This window comes from Pleurodeles waltl, chromosome 4_1 (assembly GCF_031143425.1).
Source record: "Pleurodeles waltl isolate 20211129_DDA chromosome 4_1, aPleWal1.hap1.20221129, whole genome shotgun sequence".
Classification (NCBI taxonomy): domain Eukaryota; kingdom Metazoa; phylum Chordata; class Amphibia; order Caudata; family Salamandridae; genus Pleurodeles; species Pleurodeles waltl.
The window spans coordinates 212,571,987-212,586,936 of record NC_090442.1 but is presented as its reverse complement, the minus strand read 5'-3'; the positions used below and the strand labels follow the sequence as shown (position 1 = coordinate 212,586,936).

Below are 14,950 nucleotides of genomic sequence, written 5' to 3'. Positions count from 1 at the left end.
GCCACTTCCTACTTCTGATATCAGGACCCTTTCTATGGCTCCCTTGGCTAAGAGAGCCGTAACTTCCTCTCAGAGCAGAGACAAATTACCTTCCTCCAGCCGTTCTAATGTTGGCGTATTGGGGAAGGAAAGAATTGGAAAGGCAGGGCAAAGCCCTTCCTGATGATCTGCAGAACCCAAGAGTCCGATGTAATGGACTGCCAGTGGAGAGGATGATGTTGAATTCTCCCACCAACTGGACAAGCATGATCCTGCAGAACCTAACGAGGAGGGCTTTGAGGCTGCAGCTGCCGGGGCTGGGTGGCAGACAACTTCTGGCTTCCACACTCTCTAGTTCTGAAGGCAACATGCCCACGTCCTCGCATAGCTTGGGGTGGTTCAGCAGGACAGTGGCTGGCATAGGGCTGGCGCAGTGCCATGGCCCTTACGTATCCACAAAAGGGGCGAAAGGCAGACGGTGGACGGGTGGTCACTGAAAGGCCCAAGAACTTGGCCGTAGTTTGAGAGTCCTTAAGGCGCTCCAACGCCGAGTGTGCTTTCTCCCCAAACAAGTGAGTCTTATCGAAGGGCATGTCCATGAGGTTTGCCTCGACATCCCCTGAAAAGCCAGATGTTCCCAGCCAGGCATGGCGCTGTAAGGCCACCGTAGACACGACTGCTCTGCCCAGCGAGTCAGTCATATCCAGGTGAAATGATGAACTTCGTTGTGCCCCTCCCGTCTTTTACTGCTGGGGAGAGAATGGCCCGGGCCTCCTCCAGCACCTGAGGTAGCACTTGCACAACTGTATCCCAAATGGTGTGTGAGAAACGCCCCAATAAGCACAAGTAATTCCCCTCAGTGCCAGGCTGGTGGAAGAAAACATTTTCTTCCCAAGATGGTCTGTCCGGGGGAGTGGAAGGGAATGCGCTGTGGGAAATTGAGGCTTGGGCTACCAAGCTTTGAGGGGTGGGGTGTTGGCTGAGGAAACTAGGGTTGCCCAGTGCATGGCGATGACAGCCAGCAATCATCCTATTTACAGAAGCCCCTGTGCTGGGCTTGGACCATGTTCCCAGCAGGACGTCAGTAAGTGCCTCATTAAAGAGCAGGAGGGGTTCAGAAGTAGAAGCCCCAGGCTGAATCACTTCAGTCAAGATGTTTGTCTTGACAGCCACTGAGGGCAGTCCGAGGACCTCCACTGACCTACACACCACCATTGCATAGGGAGCTCCCTCCTCCATAGCCACTGTAGGGGGAGAGCAATCCAGAATCTGGCGAGGCGTCCAGTCCACGAGCATCTCCTAGCTCCTCAACCAGTCCAAAGATCTGTCTAATTGGTTTTCTAAAGGGTCCAGTGACTCTTCCCAATCTTCTCCCATGCCTGGTTGTGAAGACTAAGGCTCAGGCAACTATCTGGCACCTGTGGGCGCCATCGGCGCTGTAACTGGCATCATGCAACGCCGTTCTGGCTCCGGATTGTCGAGAATCAGAATGGGGCTAGTGCCGGGAGCACCGGTGTCGGGTCCAGCGCCGGGGAAGGTTTCCTGGGTACGAGCAACACTGGTACGGATCTGGAGTCGGATCCATGAGTCCCCATCGAAGACAAGGCCGAAGTTGCCAGCACAGAACCTGATGGGGCCTCCTCTGACCCCGCAGGCCAGAAGGAGCGCCAGAGGGGTCAGCCCGCTTGAATATGCAGTAAATGTCCTTGTAAAATTCCTTTACCTGAGCAGGTGTCGCTACGGCTCCTGGAAATGGGGAGAGGCGTCGGACAAGGCAATGGCTCCACAGAACCCTGCCTGGAACTCTGATGTTCCCCACTCATCATGTCGGCAGACGGACAAGGTGAAGTTTAGGTCCACTTGGACGTCTTCTTTTCAGGCCTCTTCCCCGAGTGTCCTGAGGACCTCGAGTGTGATGAAGAGGACTTGGGGCTCCTGGAGCGGCCCCACAACCTCCTTCTCGGTTGTGACCAAGACTTTCGAGGAGTCGCGCATGACTGTATCATCGACTGCCGGGCCGCAAGCAGCTTTAGGGTCTGTTCCCTCAAAGCTTTCGGCACCATGACCCAGCAGTCTGTGCACGACTTTGAGTGGTGGTGGCGCTCAAGGCACCAGAGGCAGACAAGGTGAGGATCCATAACCGACATGGCGCGGTGACAGGCACCACAAGGTTTGAACCCTTCCTTCCTGGATGACATCCTCGACACACCAACAAGAAAAAACTGAAACAAAACATGGAAAAATAGGCCTGTCAAAAAGAAAAAGGGGGTTAGCTCTCTCTCTGGATCTGCGCTAACTGGTGCATGTAGGAGGCTGGCCTGGCTTATAGTGGGTACCTTGTGGTACTTACACCTTGTGCCAGGTCCAGTTATCCCTTATTAGTAGAATAGATGTGTTCTAGCAGCTTAGGCTGATAGAGGTAGCTATAGCAGAGCAGCATAGGCTGAACTAGGAGACATGCAAAGCTCCTACTATACCACTTATATCATATAGCACTATATCACAAGAAAACACAATACTCAGACTTACTAGAAATAAAAGTACTTTATTTTAGTGACAATATGCCAAAAGTATCTCAGCGAATACCCTCCCTCAGGAGGTAAGTAATATACACAAATTATATGTACACAAACCAAAAACAGGCAAGTAACAGTTAGAAAAGTAGTGCAAACAATGCAGAATCACAATAGAATGCAATAGGTAGAAATAGGCCTAGGGGCAACACAAACCATATACTCTAAAAGTGGAATGCGAATCACGAATGGACCCCAGGCCTATGGTAGGTTGTAGAGGGTCGCTGGGACTGTTAGAAAACACTAAGGGTGTCCAAGATACCCAAGACCCTGAAAAGTAGGAGTAAAGTTACCCTACTACCCCAGAAAGACAGTAAAGTCGAGATAGGGGATTCTGCAAGGACAACTACTGCCAGCAAAACACTGAAGACGGATTCCTGGATCTGAGGACCTGTAAAGGAAGGGGGCCAAGTCCAAGAGTCACACAAGTGTCCAGGGGGTGGCAGGAGCCCACTAAACCCCGGATAAAGGTGCAAAAGGGCTGCCTCCGGGTGGAAGAAGCCGAAGATTCTGCAACAACGGAAGGTGCCAGGAACTTCTCCTTTGGTCAGAAGATGTCCCACGGCATGCTGGAGGATGCAGAGTTGTTTCCACGCAGAAAGACCGCAAACAAGCCTTGCTAGCAGCAAGAGTCGCGGTTGAGGATTTTGGGTGCTGCTGGGGCCCAGGAAGGACCAGGAGGACGTCCCTTGGAGGAGGAGACAGAGGGGGCACTCAGCAACTCAGAGAGCCCCAGCAGAAGCACGCAGCACCCGCAGAAGTACCGGAACAGGCACTTAGAAGATCTGAGGACAGCGGTCGACTCAGATCCACAAAGGAGGGTCCCACGACGTCAGAGTCCAACTCAGCGAGTTGGGCAATGAACAACGGAGTGCTGGGGACCTGGGCTAGGCTATGCACAAAGGAAGTCTTGGAAAAGTGCACAGAAGCCCGAGCAGCTGCAGATCACGCAGTACACAGGATTACTGTCTATCGTGGGGAGGCAAGGACTTACCTCCACCAACTTTGGACAGAAGGGCCACTGGACTGTGGGAGACACTTGGATCCAGCTCCTGTGTTCCACGGACCACACTCATCAGGATGAGAGGGGACCCAGAGGACCGGTGATGCAGAAGTTTGGTGCCTGCGTGGGCAGGGGGAAGATTCCGTCGACCCACAGGAGATTTCGTCTTGGCTTCCAGTGCAGGGTGAAGGCAGACAGCACTCAGAGCATGCACCACCAGGAAACAGTCGAGAAAGCCGGCAGGATGAGGCACTACAATGTTGCTGGTAGTCATCTTGCTACTTTGTTGTGGTTTTGCAGGAGTCCTGGAGCAGTCAGCGGTCGATCCTTGGCAGAGGTCGAAGAGGGAAGTGCAGAGGAACTCTGGTGAGCTCTTTCATTCGTTATCTGAGGAACAGCCCAGAGGAGAGACCCTAAATAGCCCACAGAGGAGGATTGGCTACTGAGAGAGGTAAGCACCTATCAGGAGGGGTCTCGGACGTCACCTGCTGGCACTGGCCACTCAGAGTTGTCCATTGTGCCCTCACACCTCTGAATCCAAGATGGCAGAGGTCTGGGACACACTGGAGGAGCTCTGGGCACCTCCCCTGGGAGGTGCTGGTCAGGGGAGTGGTCACTCCCCTTTACTTTGTCCAGTTTCGCGCCAGAGCAGGGCTGGGGGATCCCTGAAACGGTGTAGACTGGCTTATGCAGAGAGGGCACCATCTGTGCCCATCAAAGCATTTCCAGAGGCTGGGGGAGGCTACTCCTCCCCAGCCCTTCACACCTATTTCCAAAGGGAGAGGGTGTAACACCCTCTCTCAGAGGAAATTGTTTGTTTTGCCTTCCTGGGACCAGGCTGCCCAGGCCCCAGGGGGGGCAGAAACCTGTCTGAGGGGTTGGCAGCAGCAGTAGCTGCAGTGGAGACCCCGGAAAGCAAGTTTGGCAGTACCCGGGTTCTGTGCTAGAGACCCGGGGATGCATGGAATTGTCACCCCCAATACCAGAATGGTATTGGGGGTGACAGTTCCATGATCCTAGACATGTTACATGGCCATGTTCGGAGTTACCATTGTGACGCTACATACAGGTATTGACCTATATGTAGTGCACGCGTGTAATGGTGTCCCCGCACTCACAAAGTCTGGGGAATTTGCCCTGAACAATGTGGGGGCACCTTGCCTAGTGCCAGGGTGCCCACACACTAAGTAACTTTGCACCTAACCTTCACCAAGTGAGAGTTAGACATATAGGTGACTTATAAGTTACTTATGTGCAGTGCAAAATGGCTGTGAAATAACGTGGACGTTATTTTACTCAGGCTGCAGTGGCAGCCCTGTGTAAGAATTGTCTGAGCTCCTTATGGGTGGCAAAAGAAATGCTGCAGCCCATAGGGATCTCCTGGAACCCCAATACCCTGGGTACCTAGGTACCATATACATGGGAATTATAAGGGTGTTCCACTGTGCCAATGAGAATTGGTAAAATTAGTCACTAGCCTGCAGTGATCATTTTAAAAGCAGAGAGAGCATAAACACTGAGGTTCTGGTTAGCAGAGCCTCAGTGATGCAGTTAGGCACCACACAGGGAACACATACAGGGCATACATTATGAGCACTGGGGTCAATCAATCAATCAATCAAAAAAAATTGTAGAGCGCGCTACTCATCCTTGAGGGTCTCAAGGCGCTGAGGGAGGGTAGACGGGGGGGGGGGGGCAGGGTGGGTCACTGATCGAACAACCATGTCTTGAGTTTCTTTCTGAAGACCAGTAGGTCTTTGGTTTTGCGAAGGTCGGTGAGAGGGAGTTCCAGGTTTTGGGGGCACGGTAGGAGAAAGACCTGCCTCCTGTGGTGGTGCGTTGGATGCGGGGGACTGTGGCTAGAGCGAGGTCGGCTGATCGGAGGTTGCGTGTGGGAGTGTGGAAGTTAACTCTTTCATTGAGGTAGGTTGGGCCGGTGTTGTGGAGGGATTTGTGTGCGTGGATGAGGATCTTGAATGTGATTCTCTTGTCTATGGGGAGCCAGTGAAGGGACTTGAGGTGTGGTGAGATTTGTTCGTGGCGGGGGAGGCCAAGGACGAGGCGCGCGGCTGTGTTCTGGATTCTTTGGAGTTTGCGTTTGAGTTTGAGTGTGGTGCCGGCGTAGAGGGCGTTACCGTAGTCCAGTCTGCTGCTGATGAGTGCGTGGGTGACTGTCTTTCTGGTTTCTGGGGGAATCCATTTGAAGGATTTTTTTTTTAGAGTGCAGAGTGTGTGGAAGCAGGAGGAGGTTAGAGCATTGATTTGCTGTGTCATGGAGAGGGAGGGGTCGAGGATGATGCCGAGGTTGCATGCGTGGTTTGCGGGGGTGGGTGCGGGGCCTAGGGCGGTGGGCCACCAGGAGTTGTCCCATGTGGTTTTGTTGGGGCCGAAGATGATGATCTCGGTTTTGTTTGAGTTGAGCTTGAGGTGGTTAGTGGTCATCCAGTTGGTGGTGTCGAGGAGAGCGGCGTGTAGGTTGGTTTTGGCGCTGGTGGGGTTGCGTGTGAGGGAGAGGATGAGTTGGGTGTCATCTGCATAGGAGAGGATAGTGATTCCGTGGGCTCAGAGGATCCCAGTGACACACCGGCAAAAACAAACATACATACAGTAAAAATGGGGGTAACATGCCAGGCAAGATGGTACTTTCCTACAGTGCGGAAAGAAAGGAACTGAAGTCTGAGCTCCTGGGCGTCATATCCGTCGCCAACGACGCTACACTGACTGGAACTGAGCCATCTGACAGCGCGCACAAGTTTATTGCTTGAGCAAAAGTTTCCGGATCCAGTCTGACGTCTGGGGAAATTCAAAGGTAAGGAATCTGAAGCTAGAAGTCTCTATTAGATCATTAGGGCACAATTACTGTTGCCTTATCAAACAGTCAGTTAATACAACTTTGGGGTAAAAAAAATCTGTTCCAAGTAAAGCAGAATGTGCTAGGCATGGATCAGAAGGCTTAAGCTGGTGACACTACCAGATGTTGAGAACAAAGCAACGGGAGAAAAGGACAGTTTTCCAATGCAGGTGTCTTATAATGTTGAACATTGAATGTACATGGGCGCGTGTCAGTTCGGTATGGGACGATGTCTGAACTGTGGGAAGTTGTGGAACAGTCTGGCAAGGTACGCCTGGGATCACCCATCAATTGCTTTTACACTAGGTTGAGAATTTTAAAGTTTGAAACACTGGAGACACTTTGGAGGTGAACACCAGCTGGAGAGCCTGGATACTCTCACGGATGACAAGAAGCACTCTACAAATCTATTGATTGATTGAACACCAGCCATCTGAGATCTGACGCAGCCTTGCTGGGAGTCATTCAGAAGGTGTAGATGACTCCTTATGACACACTAGTTTGGGGTCCAAAGCGTTAGCATGCCACTTAAACACAAACACTGGAACTAAAAGAGGTATTTTAATTTAAGGTTCGAACCGGAAAAACTGTATATTAATAAAACCAATTCCCACTTTCAAAATATATCCCTAACATTATTCTCAAAGCTCTGCCATCGCAAAAATCAAGAGCATCCTTTCATAGGCTACATTTGTTAGTATTTCTATTGCAGGCTTCAATCAACATGCTTTGTGCATTGCTGCCTTTTGTGAGAGCAGACAAGGACGCCATTTTAGCGGGGGATCTTTAAAAGCAGACGTCTCGCCAACTGCAGTTAGCTTGTTACAGAGGCGAAAAATACACTCTAGTTGAAAGCATAATAGGCACTTGTCAGGCTTATCTGCGACCCAAAAGGCTTCGTGCCTTCATCAATGCTTGAAGCATACACACCCTCGCGTAGCAGAAAGAATAAAAAGCTGAGAAAAAAGCAAATAAAGAAATCAACGAATAAAAACATAAGAAAAGCAATGAAGGATATCTAGGAGTCAAGACCTCACATCATCTTCAATAAGGTGACGAGGAAGGCCCTCTCAAGGCTGATATGCGTCAATATTGGGATGGTGTAACTAGAAACAAAGCAAGCCACACTGATACATGCACTGATTCACATATATACATATATATATGAAAGACCTTGCTCCCAAAATCACACTATGTGAGACAAAATGTTTCTACCATTTATTACGGAACACCTTCAACACATCAGCTGTAACTAAGAGCACTTAAACCTAAAGGTATCTTAACCACTGCCAGCTCAACAACTCCCAACCATATTCCCCCACACACTTACGCTTCAAAACAGTTCAGACCCATCTGAACCAGACATACCGCAGCCACACTTAAACTACATTGCATGAAAGTCATGGAATTGTAATTGGAAAACAATACCTTTTAAAACAATCTTCGGAATGCGCATTCAAGCATATTTGTTAACAAACATCTCCTTTTCAACCCAACTTTCCACTGGAAACATTACTAAACAATACACTGGGATGACAATCGTTGTCTGTCCAAACACAACTACATAAAACCACTTGGACTTTGGTCAACAAGAATCGAAAGGAACCATAACTGAAAGCACTACGAGAACACAGAAATAGTGTGAGCGTGCTACTCATATGTTGGTAACATAACACAGCAATTCAGGATAGAAATGTTGTGCTTCCGAAAGGGGCAGGTACAGCTGAAAACGGAGGTTCTCCGAAACAGTCCGTGCTCCCTCATACAGCAGGCAAGACAGCCCAGCAGGGTAAGAGCTGGCTAAGGAGCTGTATATGCAATGTGTACATTATTACAGAATCAAATGCCGATGGGTCAACTCAGCCTGTAATGCACGTCAGAACAGTAAATGGAATGATGTTTTGTTGAACAATGGCAACAACTATTAGTTTACAGAGGTACAAGGCCACTGCTGTGACAGTGTGTTATAAAATAAATTGTTATTACTCGTATCAAATTATATAGTCCAACAATCCACACCAAAGCAGCTCACGCAGCTGTGAGAATGGTTCAAATTTCAAGTCCATTCTGTATATGGCCTCTGTGTGGAGACTTACTAAACTTAAGACTTTTTGGGCAAAGTATAGGAACATGGCTACACATTCAAAAGCAGGAAAGATAAAGAGATGCATTATGGGATATGTACCTGGTAGGCAACAGCACAGGAAAAAGCACAACAGAGCAGCACAGGGATTCCACATTTCAAAATCACTCTGAACGACATTTTGGGCAAACTAGGTTATGGCATAATTCTATTTATCGCTTAACTGATGTGGTTGTACTGGATCAAATCACTGGTAAATATTTGACATATGTTTGTACATACTTGACAGCCGGCATTCATTTTTAGAGATTCTATTAAAAAATGATTGTTACTTACCCTGTAAGCATCTGATTGTGGCATGTGGATTAGGGCAAAGAACTACTTAATCTCTATGAATTTGGAAGAAAGGTTCTTCTAGGGTTAGTGCCTGGAGTGCACTAACACACCTGAGTGAAGTTATGTTGACTAATAAAGTCACTTTCGACTAGAGGAATTGAAGTGGAAATAAGTGGAGTAGTTCAAATGGAGGACCCAAGAATCTAGTGAGCACAATGTTAAGATTCCAAGATGGTGCAGGTGGTACCCTAGGTGGAATTACAAGTTTAAGAACTTCCATGAAAGCCTTAATGACTGGGGTCCTCAAAATGTAAACATGCTTTCTGTTCTGTAGATATGCAGCTATAACTGCAAGATGTAGTTGAATGGAAGTGTAGGCTAGGTTTGCTTTCAGAAAGTGGAGCATATAACTAATACATTTTTTGTACTGTGGCTTTCATGGGGTGAATGAGTTTGGGTTGGCAGTAGCAAACAAAGCGTTTCCATTCTGCAGTATAACAGGCTCTAGTAGTTGGTCTACTGGCTTCCTTGCGAATGTCCATACATTCTGTAGGCAAGCCTAGGTAGCCAAACTCTGCTCTCAGGAGCCATATCGCAAGGTCCAGCCTTTTGGGGAGCCTCTCATGTGGGGTTACAGAGAGATCCAGCAGAGTGGTGAACGAAGGGTGGTGTGCCCAGGTGGGAGCCAGAAGGATCATAGTGAGAAATGTTTGCCCAGTCGTGGCTCGCTGCCCTGTGAAGGGGCGGGTGGCGCGCATGAGGGAAGGGGTGTGGTTTGCTGAAGGATAAACATTAAATTATTTAAAAAATAAAAAAAAGTTATCTTCCTTGCTTCTGAAGCATGCCAGGGAGCATAGGGAGATATTGTGTATTTCTGTGAATGGTGGCAAGAGAAAATCCTGCTCAACAGGGTCTTCATGCAGCTCCACATCATGAAACGCAACTGTTCTGGCTACTACCTGTTGGCAAGAGGTAGTGTCCTCTGGTGGTGAGGGGCGTGTGGGTTACAGGTCAGGGTCATTGGATGGAATGTGATCAGGGTCATAGGCATCCTCAGGGTCAGTGTGATTCTGAGGACCCCCTAGATCCCCAGTGTATGATTGTGGAGGTCCCTGAGGAGTGTAATCTCCCTGTATGGGTGACGTGGAGGATTCTGGTGGGGAAGGGAGAGGAGGTGGAGAAGGATGTTGGGGAGAAGACCTCGGTGGAGGGCTAGTAGCCTGTTCTTGGTGCTCCTTTTAGAAGGAGAGGGATGTCCAAAGCCTCTTGAAAGGAATGATTCCTTTTAGGGTGCACAGGAGAGGAGGGAGTGGCAATAATCCGACCTGTACCATCTTGAATCTTGAGCCTGCACTGTTGAGCGTCCATTTTCTCCACTATGGGCTCGACCAGAAGTCTGGCCCGAGTCTCTGACTTCTGTGATTTTCAGCTCTGAAGCCCTCAGACCCGAAGTTTTTGGTTTCTGAAGTGTGGTCAGCACCGAAATTGAGGCTGGAGGATGTCAGCTCAGCCATTTTCACTGCCGAGCCGGACGGCAGGGCAATCAAAGCACAATTATGTTGCCGACCATGGCCAGATGGTAGTGGTGTACCAGTGACCTCAAGGATGGGTTGCAAAGTCCTTTTTGGAGGATTTATGTGGGACAGGAGGGGCCACAGTACTCATGCGCTTGACAGAGGTTACCTTGTGGCTTTCGATGTCAAATTCAACATCCGACTCAGAGCTGTCCTGTATGGAAAGGGCTTCCTCCTCTTGCTCAGGTTACTCCTGAGCAAGTTCCCCTCCAAATATGTCTGGGGTGTCATTGGCGTCTTCTGGGCCATTTCCAGCCGACGAGTGCATTGATCCCGAGGAGCCTTTTGGAGGGGAAAGACTTGCAGGTGTCGCAGTTGGCCTTGCGATGGTCCGGAGAGAGACAGAGGTTGCACATGAGATGTTGGTCGGTGTACGGAAACTTGGAGTGACACCAATGACAGAATCAGAATGTAGTCTGTTCCATCAAGGAACTATCCCGTCGGTGCCGGAGCCACATAGAAGTTAGGTCCAAAGCAACCACTGGCACCCCAAAGGGCGGTCGGTCAGTGCCCAAACCAACAGAAGGAGGAGAGCACTGAGATGCAAGAAGTGCAAATGATAACAATACAGTCAGAATGGGAAAGGGAAGATTGGAAAGAACCAAACTGAAGAGTCGATAGACGGACCAGAGGCATACATGTTCAAACCTGATGGCGAAAAGAAAACAATCTAACAAAGGAGTCAATGCCCATGCTCAATATCACTGAGAGGAGGAGTCACTCGATCTTGTGACTCAGAACACTTCTTCGAAGAAAAACAACTTACACCACTCTGGACCCAACACTAGATGGCAGGAGTTTGCAGAGCATGTGTATCTACAGCCAAACATGCCATCAAACATACATTTATACTTTCTCAGAGTAGAGCAATAGTACCCAAAAGATGGCTTCCCACATCCTGCGGATGCAGGCGCTACTCCCTCTCTGCATTGCATTTACTTAAAGCCCCTGGGAGGTGGTGGTGCCCGGGGCTGCAGGGGGCCGGGCGGCTGCCCCCACATTGTATTTTATTAGTGCCCCGGGAAGGTAGTGATCCCTAGGGCTGCGGGGGCGCGCCCCTGCTGCATTCTATTTTAATAATGCCCAAGGAAGGTGGCGGTCCCCGTGGTTGCAGGGGGTGGCAGGCAGCCCCCTGCATTCTGTTTACTTAATGCCCCGGGGAGGTGGCAGTCCCCGAGGCTGCGAGGGGCCGGGTGCTCCTGGCATTGTGTTTACTTTAAGCACCAGGGAGGTGGTGCTCCCTGGGCTGTGAGGGGGCGGAGGGGGGTGTCTTGGGGGGGATTTCCCATTAAAAATGTTATTTATTGCCCCTGGGACATGTCGCCCCCAGGGGCTGTTTACAAAACAAGCGTGGGAGCCCGCACTTTTTTTTTTTTTTGGCAGATCCTTGGATCTGCACCAAAGTTTTGTTTTTAAAAACAACACTGTTTAAGCCATTGAGGGTCCCTCTGGGGCACCAGTGCTAAGGGGTCAAGGTGATTCTACCCTGGCCCCTTTTGTGCTTTTTTCATCATGTTCTTCTGGGACTCAGCTGAAGCAAGAGTCCCAACATGGCTGCGAACCCCTTCTTGTAGAGTGTTGGCAGCTAATCAGGTCGCAGCACGAGATCGGGAGGGTTCGCGGAGCCTTTGCGTACCTATGTATACAAATTTGTTTTTTCTTTAATATTTCAAAAACTACTGAATGGATTTACATCAAATAACAAAAAAGGGCGCTTTCTGGACAAAGAGCTACCTTTCTGCCAAATTTAGTGTAATTCCGTCCACTGGTTTGGGCTGTAAATCTGTTCAAAATTTCTATGGGAATTAACATTGTAAATGCACCTTTTTTGACCCCCCCTTTTTCTCAGTCCCCACTTGGCGGATCACCCCAAAACCTTTCAGACAGCAGCTGACGTGACTGTTGAATTGTTTTGGAAAATTTTGTGAAGATTCGTCACGCAGGGCCAAAGATATAGGCAAGTCAATAAACGCTTTTTCTATAGAAACTAAGTCCTAACTATAACTAGCTATCATCATCATGCTCCTTTTGTAAAGCTGGAGAACCCCATCAGTGAAAGAATAGAGGCGGCCCTTGCTAATGAAAGGTGGGTTTATCCTAAGGCCTCTAGCTTCACATTCAAATACTCCAGCTACACTTTCTAGTACACGGAACAGTTTGCTCTTACCAGGGATACCAATGAGGTCCTGGATAACGGCAGCTTTTGTTGAGCTACCTCGTCATCCAAAATAATCATAAGCTTATTCTTCCCTTCATATACATAGTCTGGAGACTTTGGTGGTTTATGTTCCCATGAAATGGGACATAGCTTAGTTGGTAGAATGGACGGGCTTCTGGGGCCAGATGACAAGTATCCTGTCAGGTAAGGAATCAAAATGATTTTGCAGCCAGGTACTTTCAACCATAAGCTGGTTCACCTAACAAGATGTTATTAGCACCTTTTAAATACTGCCTAGAGAGCAACCCCAACAAGGAAGAGGGATGATCTTTGAACAGGGCACCTCACTGCCATACTAAAAGGAAGGGACCGCTCGCCTTACCCAGCTTACAAGCCCCTTGCATACCTTTTGACTCAATTTCTAAGTGATGGAATGTAATGTCTACTATGAAATAGTGTTACCCTGATTCTGCAGGAATGTTTGGTGGTTTTGGGGGGTTGGTAGCACACAGATCTCAGCTACTCAATGGGTCACAATTACCACAGGCAGGCAGCTCACAGAGTATGGGAGTCAACCATTGCAAATGCACTGAACCAAGACATTTAGGGCATGAGCCAGAGGCATGCTAGCATTAGAAAGATATATTTATATTCCTTGTTAAGTTTCACTGAGTGGGTAAAAGCAAATCCCACTACAAAAGATGGTTTCAAAATGGGAACTGGTGTAATGAGAAATTGGGGGGGGGGGGGGGGTTCGATGCATGTCCATATTTGACAGTCATTGATTACTAGGCACTGCAGTAGGAAAATCAAGCAAGTCCCTTTTTACACTGGCCTCCCTAGCAGCAAGGATTAGCAGCCAAGCCTTATTTCAAGAAGTGCGCTAAGGTTTGAAACTCACATGCTGTATCACGTAAGAAAATACATTCAAAGTCAAAGTCCAGTTGGACCAATATCTTTTCCAAATAATATTTTATTAGCTTTCAGCACATGAGCAGATTTCAAAATAAGCAATAACATAAACTGAAATGCATACCTTAATGTGAATGAAAGAATGAATGTATAAATCTTGTAAAATGCACTGTTACCCCGAATGGCGTCCTGGCTCTCAGAGGATTTGGGGAAAGCGGAATGAGGGGGAAGGGTGTGGGGGTCGAGGTTAAAGTCAATGATAAAGTCAAGTTGTCGGCTTTTTTTTCCTTGAAAAGCAGTAAGAAAGTAATGCTTCTATTGGGGAGCGAAAGAGAATTACTTAACGCAAACAGATTTACAGCAATTACCCAAGTTAAAATATGTGTTTCCAAGGTGCAAGTCGAATTGTTCCCAAAATCAGGACCACAGTTCAGAAGAGAGCAGTAATGGGTTTATCTGGTTTCACATCAAAGTGTAATGCAGTCAGACTACAAGCGCTGAAGTTCGGCTAGCAAACAATGTATGAGCTGTAGTTTGCCAAACGTCAAGGACACACCTCTCTAAACTGGATGATTGCGATCGAGGCACTGACAAAGACAGAAGAGCAGCAACTGGACTCACTGGCCCACCACCACTTCCCACCGAGAAGCTGGACGGTTAGGGTTAGGTTCAGAGGACAACTTTCATACGAAAATAGTTCTGGATACGTAAGGAAAGGATAGAAAATGTATTCAAATGGGCTGCATTTATGGTGACAGATAACAGCCAGTGGGACATTAGTCAATAGCATAGAGTAAAGAGGAAAGCCTACGCTCAAGTTGGAAAGAGGCAGATAAAAACCCCTGCAGTGTCAACCAGGGACATTTTAAGGATTTTGGGGGCCCCGGGCCAAACATATTTTGGGGCCCTGATCGGAACAGCTTTGAACTTATGGCGCAATTTAAGTTCTTTGCTGTCATCTTTGGCCAGGTCACTGACAGCGCTCAGACACACTGGCCCAAATTCTATATGTGTTTACATGTAATATTCAGGGATAGCGACGTGTGTCTTCAATATTGGAACACAGCAGCAGCTCACTAATTTTACTGCAAATAATCTCGGTGAAACCCTCCCATTTATCATATGTGAGGGTCTATTTTTATCTAAAAGAAACTTTTTTTATGGATATTACATGAAACAAACACAACATTTCTCTGCAGAATATCTGTAATAGGTTCTCACGCATCACCCAAATGAAAATAAATTAAAGGAAAACTGTATTTTAAAAAATCTGTTTAAGAATTATTCAACGTCATCAGGGCAAGACTCTCTGCAGTGTAGAGCTGGCTCTATTAAGGGGCCCCCTGAAAGGCATGGGCCCTGGGCCAGAGCCCACGCTGCCCATGCCTTAAAACGTCTCTGATGTCAGCTATGTTATAGGCTAACGCTCAACACGTTCATAGTCCTAGATAGTTCTATGGATGTCCTTGACCCTTGTGATG

At 48.2% G+C, this 14,950-nt stretch overlaps 1 protein-coding gene across 2 annotated transcripts in view; it reads right to left on the bottom strand.

The window, feature by feature from the left end:
• Positions 1 to 14,950, bottom strand: part of ITFG2 (integrin alpha FG-GAP repeat containing 2) — a 596,359-nt gene that overhangs the window by 191,247 nt on the left and 390,162 nt on the right. The window lies entirely within an intron of this gene.